General features: G+C 36.4%; 1 long non-coding RNA gene across 12 annotated transcripts in view; it reads left to right on the top strand.

Moving 5' to 3' along the window:
• LOC119700172 overlaps positions 1–13,707 on the top strand; it is a 104,895-nt gene that overhangs the window by 73,357 nt on the left and 17,831 nt on the right. For 10 of the 12 annotated variants that reach the window (XR_005256690.1, XR_005256688.1, XR_005256696.1 and 7 more), the window contains one exon: positions 3,356–3,409. The exons of the other annotated variants lie outside the window; for them this stretch is intronic. This is a non-coding gene — a long non-coding RNA (uncharacterized LOC119700172). The remainder of the gene's footprint in view (positions 1–3,355; positions 3,410–13,707) is intronic. 12 annotated transcript variants of the gene reach the window in all.

Below are 13,707 nucleotides of genomic sequence, written 5' to 3'. Positions count from 1 at the left end.
CAGATACATCAGGTTATTCAGCTGCTGACCTGTATGTCTGGTATTATGGACTACTACAAATTGAATGAATCTGCAGTTTTAAGTCTAGCATGAGCTAGAGCTCTTCCCTTAATGATTTCAAATCTACTTAGCATTCATCTTTGCAGACAAATTTTCTCTTAGTTAGCTAATGTAACATTACTGCCTGGTCTTTCTAATTCACAGAGACCTTCTGACCCTTGTTCTTGTTGAGCTCTGCAGACATTTTCTGTTCACTGTGAGGGTGAAGCTTAATCTATGATTTCTGATTATATGCCTTTTAGAGGTACTGTGATGATTTTTCACATAAGGCCTGACTCCATAGAAAGGATTATAGCTCTTTATGCTCCTGCCAGATGTTCTGTACATACTTTTCTGGAAACTAAGGAAGTAATGTAAATAAAAAAGATATTGTTAGTCAAAAAAACCTGTATTAAACCATTTGCTGCTCTCTCAGTTTGTGAATCTGAATGATCCTTGTGATGTTACTAAACTAATTTTTCTTGTTTCTTGTACAGCTGCCAGTTAAGTTGAACAAACTCAGGTACTAAGCAAAAGAAATAGTAAAAAATATTTTAATGCAGAGTGTCTTCTATAGTTGGGCACAGCTTATATTGTCTGTGAGGCTATGACATGTCCAGTAATTTATACTTATCTTTAAGTTCTGTTGATTAGATTCACTTTGGATGCAACTGAACTTGTCACTAAATTCAACAAGCGCGTTGTAATGATATCACAAGGATTTTTCCACACAAGTTGCTCTAGTACGTTTTGGTAGAGATATTTATTGTATTGTGTGTGTATTGCACTTAAAGAAAATCCTCTAATGTCTCTCTGATAGTTGGAGAATTCCACTGCAATATCCTTTTCCTTTACTATACAAATATAATAATGCTTGACTCATGAACCAGTTTCCTTTAATCTGTAGGATGCCCACAGACAGCATGCAAGTGGCTTTCTTCTTGTTTTACCGTGTTACCAGCAATCATATACTAAAATATTATAGCTGGTAGTGGGCTGATGCTAAGCAGGCAGTAGTTAAGTGATAATACCTTGAAGAGGGAAGTTGGGATTTGGGTTTTTTTAATCTTTTACTTAGACAGGTGTCATAGAGTCCTTTGAACAGTCATTGAGTGATTTTGATGAAGGTGTCTACCATCACAAGATGATAGGGATGATGGTGCCATGGCAAGATGATGTGTGGTCATGTGAAGGGGGCTGCCATCCCTTTTCAAGGAGGCAGGAAGGTGGCACAAAGATTTATTTACATTGCCACCTGTCATTATCTGTAGTGCCTTTGGGAAGGGATTGACAAGCAGGACATTGTGAGCTGTGTGAGTTGTTCTGATGACTTATTGCAGTTTTCAGTCAGGAGATTGTGCATTTCTTCTTTTGTGTAATCTTGGTGCTTGTCTACCCATCTGTAAGTCAGCTATAACTTGGTCTTTGAGGTTTTTCTGCCATTGCTCTGCTCTGAGAGCACATAGTGAAGTTTCCATGTTAGATGATTCCTTCATTATTCCTGTTTGCCAAGAGCATTGTTCTCACTGGTGTCTATATTATGCTGCTTTTGCTGTCATTATGCGAAGTCCCATGTATTCCTTTCTCTTCATAATGTGAGAAAGGTTATAGGTGCCCAGGGGTGTGATATCTCTCTATGACAGTAGAAAATGTCAATGTGAAATAAAGAATTTGTCTGCATTAATATCCACTGGGGGAATAAACCTGAACTAGGAAAACTTGTGACTTGCAATGAAAATCAAACTGTTTATGTTCATTTAAACCAAACTCAGCCTTTTGGCACTGAAAACATCTGCAGCTGGATTTTTTGCATGCTATAAATTGCTGCTTGTGTTGTCATTTCAGCCCTTATGGGTCTATTTCCATTTACTCTCCAGAAAATATTTTGTTTTTCAAATTGAAAGTTTTCAAGCTCATAGTTTGGGTCTTATATCCTCAGAAGATGACTGGACAGAAGAAAATAAGAAATATAAGAAAATAAGAAAACCTTTTAATACTATTGGTGCTATTTCGTACTTTGCACATTTACTTGGGATTTTGTATTCTGAGTGTGTTTTGAAAACAATCATTATTTCCAGAACTCCTTTTTGGGAAATTGTATAGTATTATTACTATTATGTGGAATACAAAATTAAAATAGAAGTGAACATTTTCTCACAAGGAAATTTCTAAAGTTCTTCAGGTGGTGCGTTTGGACCTCACGAACTTGGTACCCTGAAATCCCTTTCAATAGATTATTACATCTAACGGAATGAAGTTTGAATAAAAGAAGTTCCTCAGCATTCTGCAGTGGTAGACTTGTGGCAGAAGTTGAGACTATTGATTTGGTGGCGCTTTGACTTGACAAAGAAGGAGTTGAGATACATCTATAAGCTCAAATACACACAATCTGCAAGTGGCTTGGTATATATTTCAAGAGACTGGGATAGAAGCCAGTTTTCTTCTGGCAGCCATGTAAGATTGTACAAAGCCTGAGCTAAGTCATTCATCTTCATATCGTGACCATGTAGGCATGTCTGCAAAGAGAAGGGCTTGTTTACAAGGGAATGGATTGTACACAGAGCAGTGACTAATTCCAGCTAGGATCGAAGGAATTTCTTATGTGACTGTGAGAATCACATGTGGCACAGAGCAAGTGCTCTAGAGAAATTAATCTCCTTGGCAGTTCATCATTGCAAAACTGTTTCTGTGCATTTTTAGATGGCTGCATATTTTACCACTATTACAGGAATCTGCTGTATCATTAATCATGTTTGGATTTTTTTTTCTGGAGACTTGGCTGTTGTAAAGTAATGAAAATACCTGGTAAAGTATGAGCACATCATCCATTACTGTTGAAATATAAATGGTTTTGATAAGATTTGAAAGAAGATGAGCCAAAACCCCCAGTTGTATTCTGCAAAAGTGCAGCTTTCAGGTAACTCTGGAAAAAACACCCAGGCTTTGCATATGAAAAGAAGTGGCCTTTGTCAGCTTTTAAAAACAAGCACTTGTTAAATGTTAGTGACAAGCTCCTACCTAAGTCAACAAAGTCACTTTGTGTGTGAACAAATTGTTCAGATTCTTTTTTGTGGAGCAGTGTTTATCTAAAATTTGGATTCCGTGAGCCTGGGACTAAATGTCAGTGGTAAAGTGGTCTCATAATAAAACTTTCTTCTTAGAGAGTTGCAAAAGATATTTCTGTTAATTGTGGCAAGTTCAATCAATTATAGATGTACAATATTTGAGTAGAGACATGTTGTTCCACAAATGCTTAAATTAAATACAAACAATAGTAAGTAATTTTTTCTCTCATTTCTTGTGTTCAATTAAACAGAGTTATGATAAATCTTTGCCTGCTAAACCTTACATCTCTGGATTTTCATTTAAGGTAAGATCTGACATATAAACAGACACATTTTTTTACATTTTTATTTCAGATTAAAACTATAAAACATATAAAGATGGGGACTAGAAGTGAGCATAAGTAGAAAAGGACAACGAGGAGATTGGAGATAATCACTTTCAAAAATCAAGAGGATTTCCCTGCAAAATTATTTACCTGTTTTCTGAGACAATTTATAAATATATTAGCAAAAACAAGGGCATAACTATCTGAGACAATTTATAAATATATTAGCAAAAACAAGGGCATAACTATCTGAGGAGAGAGTACAGCCAGTCATCAATGTTTGCTACAGTAACAGTGCTGTTAGCAGATTTTCAAATAAATAATTTCCTGGTTAGTCTTTTGTGGGTTTCTTCTTTTCTTAGTGGGATTTTCAGAGATCAAGACATTACAGGTCTTTTTTTTTTTTTTAAATTTTGCCTTTCATCTCCCACTTCCCCTCTAGTAAGTTGAAAATGAATAGTATGAACATCTTGCTTTTGCTCCTTTTTATATTGCCATAGGCACTTTTTTTCCCCCTGTGCTTTTGCATCCTGTCTTTGATTCTCATTTTCTCTGTCTTTATATAGTGGCATATGGAAAAGTTATTTGAAAAATATTCTTCCTTGAAAAGTAGTTGCTTTAAAACAGTAACTTCCAGAATGTAAGGCAGAAAAATGGCCATCAAAAAGGCCATCAGAGACCAACCCTTCCTTTGCTGTATGAGGAGAGGCTGAGATCACTTGGTCTGTTCAGCCTGGAGAAGGGGAGACTGAGGAGAGACCTCATTGAGGTCTTCAGCATCCTTACAAAAAAATGCAAAAGAACAGGCACTGACCTCTTCTCTGTGGTGACCAGTGACAGGATCCAAGGGAATGGCCTGAAGCTGTGTCAGGGGAGGTTTAAGTTGGATATTAGGAAAAGGTTCTTCACCCAAAGGGTGTTTAGGAACTGGAACAGCTCCCCAGGAAAGTGGGCACATCACATAAGTTACCACCGCCAGTGTTCAAGAAGCTTTTAGACAATGCTGTCTGGCTCATGGTGTCACTCTTGGGGCTGTCCTCTGCAGGGGCAGGAGTTGTACACAGTGACCCTTGTGGGTCCCTTCCAGCTCAGCATATTATATGATTCTACGCAGCAAAACTTAGAATTCATAATGGAACTTAAAACATATCTGTATTCTCTATTTCTCTAGAGCCTCTATCCTGTGAGCAGAAAATAAGCAATCCTTTAGTATTTGAAACAATATTGTAGTATTTTTCTCTCTATCTGCTGTACAAATGAAATGCTTGAAAACTCAAGTTAATAGTTAAAAAAAACTCACAGTAAAATCCATAAGCTCAGCTGTTTCAGTTGAAATACTGGTTAAAAATAAAATACATAAATGGAATAAAAATAAGGAAATGAAATTTTGCTCCATGAGGAAGCCTTTTCGTTTTAGGTGCCTCAAATATCAAGTCTTAGAGGTAGTTAAAAAGTCAAAGAGTATGGCTAATTCCTGGCAGTGATAAAAAAGCTAAGGAAACAGATGTTCTGATCCCACTTGTCAAAAACATGAAGACAATACATTTTGGATAAAAGCCCTTGAAAAGGACATGGGTTTAGCACCATGAAAGGACAAAAACTAACATGTCCTTCATGAAGAATGTCACCATTTTCCATGAAAACTAATAGAACCCAAAGTCATTTTTTGCACAGTTCCTAGCTAAAATATGTATTTTTTGCCTATTGATAGCATCGCACTGGTTGGGTGTTACCTCAAACTACCCTGATTGACTGACATGTTTCATGTTAATTCCTTAGGATTTTATTTATTAACATACTCGAATATGACTGTGTTCTTTCTTGTTCTTTCTTTGTTCATTCTGTGATGGAAACTCTTGCAGACTCCATATGGATGATTGTGCCTAAGTGTCATTTCTCCGTTTGCCCTGAAGTGAAAGAACTGAATAATTAATTTGAAATCAGTGGGAATTACTGCATGCTGAAAAGAAAATCAGGATCCAAGTAACTTAAATTTTCATTGCTGGGATCAGTTAAAGAGTTGGATGTGGAATAATGGTATGGTAGAGGTATTGTGTCCATATGAATTAAGGACACAAGATCTTCATTGCATTTATGAAGTTGTGGTTAGTATAGTTTCAGTTTTACAAATTTGTTCCCTTATTCTGTACAGACTTCAAACAAATCAAAGCAAAATGTCTAGACAATATTTTACTTTTAGTCCTGGAATAAGGCACAAGTGAGGCAAGATTCCTGCCCAGAGATATTTATGTAAGAACATTTTTAATAATAAATTGATGGTTAAAAAAGTAAAAACTGCCGTCAAAGTGAGGACTAAGTATGACATAATAAATAATTACATTTTGATCTCAGATAAAGCAAATTTCTTATGGTTTTGTGGATCTATTTTAACTTTGGAAACAGGAAATGTTAACATGAGTGTTAGTCCAGAAGATGACACACCACTGCCTTGCCATGTTCAACAAGGTGCAACTTACTAGCTAAGTCACATCTATGTACATGTAACAAGTGCTTATATATCTTACTGCCCATCAAATGCTGGCTAAGGGAGAAGAGTGACTAATGAATAGTGCAGAGTTAACAATTTCCAGAGAAAACAGACAGCATGGTGCTAAAAGGACCATAGTGATAAAGGAACCAATTCCACTGCTTCTTAGTGAGTTTAATGCTGCCCCTGGAAGTGCAGATTTATTATTTAAAATGTAAATGAAACAGCCGTCGTTGGCTCTGACTAGGTATAAAGCACTGAACAAATGGAGGATTAAAAACAAAGGCAAATACTCTTTATGTTACAAAATGTCTTTTAAATAAAAAGAGCTGCCAAAAATATACTAGTATAGAATGGAAACATCAAGAGAAATGCTATTTTTATGATGATTTACTGGAAAATTCCTTGAAGAAAAACAATTCCTCTGAATAGAACATTTGATGCTAATGCCGCAAGAATTTTCTTCACTATGGAATTTCCATTGAGGTAACTCTCTAAAATGTTTCATTTCAGTTACATTGTAGACAACCCAAATATGGCAAAGGAGATTATTTCAATTTTATTAATAACTCTAAAAATACTTAGAGAACAGGGAAGATAAATCTCAGGGCTAAGCAAATATTAATGCAATGAAAGACATTCAAAGCAGAAAATAGTGTGAGGTAGGATGCCAAAGACAAATACTTCCCAGGGTGATTATTCTTTTAGCAGATGGTGCATAGAGGACTAGGCTGGCTTTTGTGGCACAGTAGGTATCACACAGCACATGTTGCTCTGAGAGTAATGAAGACATTTGCCATCCCCAAAATTAAGGAGAAAATGCATCATGCTATAAGTAATGAGCTGTCTGAGTTATTTTTGACTCAGTTTATTAAGAAAAGATTGGAGCAAACCACAGCAATAAATCTCTAGGACACATACAACCCAGACTGATTTGCATTCAAGGTCATGACAAAGTTCAGCAAAAATGCAGATCTGAGCAGAACAACTCTTCATGTATCATGGATTGCTGTGTTTCTTTTCTTTCTAGGCAGCTCTAATGAATAATGATGACCATCATGGTGGATAGGATGTTAGGGACAGTTTGTACTTGTGCATATTTGTCTTTCAGAGTTTGTCACATGCCCACTTGTAGATTTCTAGCTAGAGTGGAAAACATCCAACACTGAACTCCACAAGTTTATAAAAAAAACCCCAAAGTAGCTGTTGAGTCATAAAGAATATTTTTTTCTGAGGAGACATTCATACTGCTTGATTTTATTAATCCAAAAAAAATGTCTCACACAGAAACCCATCTTCCTGTGTTATGAATGAGAAAAAAAGTTATTTAAAGTTGTACTTTAGGACTTGGGAGCTCATCATGTATGTCATCTGGTGTATGTCATCACTAGATTCAAACTCCATTTCAGTGATCTGATTTCTGTGGCAAAACCAAAGTACTTAAAATACACTTCAGCTCATCTAGGATCTTAACTTTCTCCATTAATTTTATGTGGAGATAAGTATGCCACCTTAGTAATTTTATTTAGGTTTTAAGGTTAATCAATTAGACAGTTAGATACCCTCTGAGCAGTAGTTATCCATATAACAAATCTGGATAATTTAATTTACATTTGATTTTAGATGGCACTATTTTATATCATTTTATAGTTCAATCAGAGGATAAAGGACAGTAATGTAGAGATACTAAAAAGTAGAATGTGAAATATACCAAGTCTTCAATGAAAGCTAGAGTGAATTTCAGGGTTTATTGACATAAACCGGATCATTTTTTAACATGCAAATCCTAATTTGTACTCCGTGGTTAATAATTAGTCTGCTTTTCTCTCCAGAGTTCATCATTGTGGTCTCCATCAGCTAAGTGATGCTGCTTCTGTTGTGTGATAACTACACAGTGTCTTCTTTGCTTCTATTTCATTTTTATGCCTGGCAATATGTAGCCTTTGCATTCCTGAGATTGTAGTCCTTGGATAACAAGATTGCAGTGGATGAGAAAATTAATCTTCCTGAGTAAGAGAATAATTTCCTGTATGTAGGGAGAAACAGTACTGTAGAGACACTACTAATCTGATAGATAGAGTATATTTTTATAGAAATATAAATACATTCCTCCTTGTGAAGGAATCTCAGGAGTCATACTCATTATTGCTATCATTACCAAAAACTTCTGGAAGAAAACCAAATAATTAAAACATCCATCACAAATGAGCTCTCTAGTCATCTAGTCTCTGCATTCGAGGACACTGACTAAAGGATGAGGCAAAGTCAATTTAATTAATTTCAAGAATACTCCTATTAAAGCAGAATTAAAAAAATGAAAATTAAGCAAAAAGAACAATTTTTTGACTTTTTTTTTTTTGGAACAGGGCCTAGAGATGGGTTCTTTTTCATTCAAAATTGTCAAGCTATTAATAAAAAAAAGAAGTAACGGTAGCTAGTTAAAAAGAATGAAAAGCTTTTTTTTTTTAGTTGTTTTATTTCTATTCCATTTAAGCTACAGCCCTTAGATTTGTCATGTAGAGCAAACCCTAAAGGTAGTTTCATTTAATTCCTTCAACAGGTTTCACTTTCAGAGAAAATTCCTACAAATCTTGTGAGTCTCTCCTTCTGCAGACTTGAAAAGATATGGTGTGAACAAAGGCAGACAAGTATGTGGTGTGTCAAATGAATCTGTTCCTTAAGTGTTCCTGCGCCTCTGTAAAATTACTTTTTTCCACATAGGCTGATTATACAGTTAGCATATGAAACATTTTCCTGCCAGTGGTACTTTGCTGAAATAAATACCCCAGGAAAAGCAATACTTTTTGTAGGAAATTTCCATTTAGTTCTAGGTCAGGTCAGCTTTAATCTCCCCATTGCCTGAGTCACTTTCTTCTTTGTTCTTTTAAATTTGTTTCATTATATAGAAACCAGAGGGCCCAGATGGACCACAGAACATGTGCCCAATTATGTTCCGCCTCCGTATTTGGATAAGTGGGACTGATTGCTGCCATCATCAGAGCCTGGTTTCCATGGATAGAAAATCTACACATGAGGATTGCACAGGAATGTGAGGTGCTGGAACTGGCCCCCTGATGAACCAAATGTTGGGCTGTGATTAACAAGCCTTTACCCTTAGCAGCCTTGTAATACTTGCCTTTCCATATCTACCTTTCAGAGGAGGGAAGAGGTGCTGATGATTACTTTGCTACCACGTATCAGCATGGTCTTGTGCAGCTTATGTATTACTTTCTTGGGTAGAAAGAGCAGTGAAGGTAGCTGAGGATTGCTTGTGCTAGCAAATGCAGGGTCTCTGGAGCACTGTTGCCACCCAGTCTTCATTGCTATTATCTCTGCTTGAGTATGTCTGTGTCTTTTGTAATTATGTGCTTGGTTTCTCTTTAACCATAATAATCTCAGCTGTGTTGGACATATTTTAGTAGAGTGACTCAAAGTTTTCCGTCTCTTTTTCTTCCTTCCTTTTCTACCAGCAATGCAAATTATTTTCCTATAGAAAGTAGGAAACCTGGGTTGGCTGTGTGATTTTGCACTGTTCTACAGACTCACTAATAAATCTTCTGGAAACTACAGCAGCAACCTTAAGGGCTTATAAAACAAGCTGAACCAAAGGTGCCAGTGTACAGAGCCAAGTTGAGAGGTTTAATACGTGCAGGTTGGATAAACTACTCAGGAATATTTCAGAGCTGACTGTATTTTGATTTTTGCAGCTGTAACAACCTGACCACCAGCCTTTTATAATGCTGCAACATACCACTCTGTGAGCTGAAACAATCCCTCATTGCATAGTAAGGGTGAACAATGCCCTTTGGAAGTGGGAATTGGAAGCAGTAGATGAAGTAATTTCCTTTCCCTTTGTTTTGCAAATTTTTTTACCATTACTCGTGAACTAGTCAGGCTATATTTCTTTTTGTCATGTATTTTATGTCAACTGAAATTCAGAGTGTGTAGAATTAGACACACTGAACAGCAGATTTGAAGTCTTACTGATACTGTCATTCGTTCCTTACTGCTCTCTTTTTCAGCAGGCAGAAAAGTTGTAATTGTTAGATTTATTTAATAATTTTAGTACCTCACAGAGGTGAGGCTGAGTAAAGGTGAATATACTAAAGACACAGTTCAAAAAAACCCCCCAAACACTCTACTACTTCTTGGAAGTGACTGAACACTAGAAGTGTATAATTTTTTAGCAATAAAAGCCTCTAGACATCTTGCTGCTTTTGTGAAACTCACAAGTTGCCGTGGCTTAAGTAATTTAGCACTTGTCTCTGAAATAAACCCACTTAGAATGCAGATGCTCCTGCTTCCATGTATAAACATGTATCCATACCTAAGTAATGATTAATAATTATACATATATGTATACACACACACACATATATATATAAAGTGTAACTGATATCTAAGATATTTTTATAAACAATTTTTTATAAAAAACTCCTGCTCATGTGGGAAAAAGCTGCTTGGCAATGAAAAAAACAACTCAGTAAAGTGCTGTTCTCTTTCTCTCCAGGATTTGTTCAGTGGGATCAGTGCAGTCAATTGCCAAAGGCTTCAGATAGGGTGATAAACAGGGAAATATATGTCTCACACAGAGCTAAGTTTGTGTGCCTATGCTAAATTTAGTCTTATATATGAGCACTCTTTAATCCTTATCCTGACAGTTCTTTCTGTGGTCCTTGATGTGTTCGTGGCCTAAGTGAAAAAAAAACAAACTTCTATTAACACCAAGGTGTTATTCAATTAATATTCCAAGTGTCAAAGTGTAGCTGCTGGGGTTTTTGGGTCTAGGCATGAAGATGAGTTGGTAGCTGCAATGGAAATAGACAAGAAATGAGGTTTGTAAGCAAAGGAGATTTATTTGCATGCTTAATTTGACAAAAAAAGGATAGAGAGAAGATGAAGAAGAAAAACAGAAAATACTAATGAGCCAAGAATTAGGAAATGCTTGAGGTTGGAGGAGAGGATTTGGAGGTGAGGAGATAAGCTTTCAAATTTCTTATGGGAGAATTTGCTTTTAATGCTTTAGGGTATACGTTGGAAGAAAGTAAAGCATGTTGTATAGACTAGAAAAGTACTACCATTTTACCACTTTTATCTTAAAAAAATAGCTACAGTCATTACAGTGTTATAAAAAGAAGCAGGATAAAGGGATAGTTTGAGCAGTGAATCAAAGGTGACAAGAGGCAGCTAGGAACAGAGGTGTCTTATTGTCAACTGGAACAATGGAAGAACCTAAAGTAAAGGGGTTTGACTCAACTTCAAAGCAGATCCACTAAAAGTAATTTTTTTTGGTGAATAGTATGTGTTCCTAAAGTATTAGAATGATTCCATTTATTAACATAATGACCTTCTTTAAGGTATTCTATTTTTTTCTTCCTTTTTTTTTGATGCAGTGTGTATCTAGTGATTAAAATTCACAAAATGTACATGTGTATTATCATGTCACAAGTCTCATGTCAGTCAACTCAAATCCACTCTTCTAAGTTTTCTACTTTGATAAAATTTATTAAAAAAAAAAAAAAAGAGACCTCCTTTAAATCCTGATTTTGTTTTTCAGTCTTACGGTGGAAAGCAAGGAGTGAGCTGAAAGTGGTGCTGCTTTCTGCATTATCTGTATTTAAAATGCAGAATGCTGCCTGTCCTTCAGACCTTATTTGTTTCCAGGGCAAGTCAGAATATCATAACAGAGTTTCTACTATTCTGAGGCTTTATGATCAGTTTTTTCCTGATTTGTTTACAGCTTTTTTTTTTTTAACATATTTTGTGTGTGTAACTGCCAGTATTTACAGAGTGCAGATTGTCTTATGAATTAGATTAAGGTCCTTCAAGGTTATAGAACTGCCTTAGCAGCACAATTTCCCTCCTGAGCTGTGTTTCAGAGAAAGGAAGAAATACTGCTGCTGTCATGGCTGCTTGGCTGCTGAATTCAGTGCTGCCAGCAGCTCTGAAAGCCTTTGTAGAAATCAGCAAGGCAGTAGCAAATGTAAGACAGAATATACATTTTCAAAGCAAGTCCACTTGTGGCAAACTGTGAACACACAGTGCAAGACAGCCAAAAAGTGTGTTACACCATGAATCACATCAAAATAAATAATTTTGGAAGTCATCAGTAACAAACAACTGTGATGAAACTGTAAAGTAGGGAATGGCAATTTTAAATAGTACCAGGTACAGTAAATTAGGAAACGAGGGAATCCTAAAATGTTGTAATTGGCTTCAATCTCAGATGAGGGCTGCACTCTGAATGTTCAGCTTGAAGACAAAATGAAACCTATGGAAAATAGACATGAACATTTTGCTAGGTGGAGGGCAGGAAGGATGGAAACACACTGTGCTTTATAGGAGCTTTTTTCAGCTGTGATTAAGGCTGTAAGTAACTGATAACAGGTGACCTAACTCAGCATGGAGAAGCCCTAACCCAGTTCTGGGAGAATTTTGATAACAATTTTTTTTAAAATGTACATTGCATTCAGGAGTAGATTTTTAATAACCTGTTGCACAATGTATCACCAGCTGCTATAAATATGGAAATTCAATTAATCCTAACACATTTGGAATAGTTACAGTAATGTTGTAGCTGCTGTAAGAGCTCAGTTGGACACAGGGCATTTTCTTCTCCAGCTGTCTCTCTTCCAATACACGAGGCTGCAGTACAGATGGAGTTACAGCCAGACCAGGCTTGGCTGTGCTCTAGCAGAGCTTCTTGGCTACTTCTCCTGCAGGGAGGAGCTCTACAAAAAGCCATGCTGAGGAGGTGTTGGTGCCAGTATGTCAGTGGTGAAGTGCACTTGCTTCAAGCCCCAGGTCATTATTGTGATATCAGAGACTATCCTGAAAAGAAGGTGCTTAGAAGTCAGAGCTGCTCTGGTGTGATATAACCTGCATGGTGCTGGGAAAAGGAACCTTCACGCTGTGTGTTTCCCAGAGAATTGTTAGGGAAGGAAAGCTGTGCCTCTCAGTTGTCTGTGGTAAGAGCTAGCTTCCCATCTGACTTACATGAATTGAAGGTAGTTTGTATGCTTCCTTAAATCACAGCTTACAAGGAACCCAAGCACTTTCCTCAAAGCTCCATGTACCAGAAGGGCCAACAGTTGCCCCCAAATTTGCCATGTCGAGTTGATGCCCATGTACAAAGTTTTTGCCTGGAAGTAAGAAGCTGAACAAAACACAGCTGGAAGAAACAGAAGAATAGCATGCAGTGACTGTCGCCAACCCTAAGACTAAAATAATTTGTGTCTCAATAGCAAACACATGATAGATATGTTCTAGTGAAAGGTATTTGTGCAATCCATCACATACACTTATACTTTAATGGGGAGACTGTTATGACTAACACATATTGTATATGGTCTTTCAAGGCCAAAAGATATGTACTCAGCAAATAAGGTAGATTTATAGTTTAATAGACCTTTTTGAGGACATATAACAAGATAAATTTGAAAAATGTAAACTCTACCCTCTCCAGATCAGTAACTGTAAGTAACCAAATGTTTCGGTTCAGAGGAAATTTGTCTTATTTATACAAAATCCATAACCTTAGCTGTTACTGTGAAAAAAGTATCAGTGCAGAAATCTTTAGTAGGTTAGCAGTATTTAATAAATCACCAGGTAAATGGAATATTTCAGCTTCTGGAAAGTTCAAATGTTGCCACTAAGAAAAAAACCCTCACTGCATAACAAGTTACTGTGCCCTAATTAAAACAAAAAAACCACATTTTTAAAGATCAGTATACAATTGGAATGTATGTCTAGTGCTGTGGTATGAGAAATGAGGAGTTGTTCAGGTCTA

The sequence above is a fragment of the Motacilla alba genome, chromosome 4 (genome assembly GCF_015832195.1).
Source record: "Motacilla alba alba isolate MOTALB_02 chromosome 4, Motacilla_alba_V1.0_pri, whole genome shotgun sequence".
Classification (NCBI taxonomy): domain Eukaryota; kingdom Metazoa; phylum Chordata; class Aves; order Passeriformes; family Motacillidae; genus Motacilla; species Motacilla alba.
This window is presented reverse-complemented; position numbering and strand designations above follow the sequence as displayed.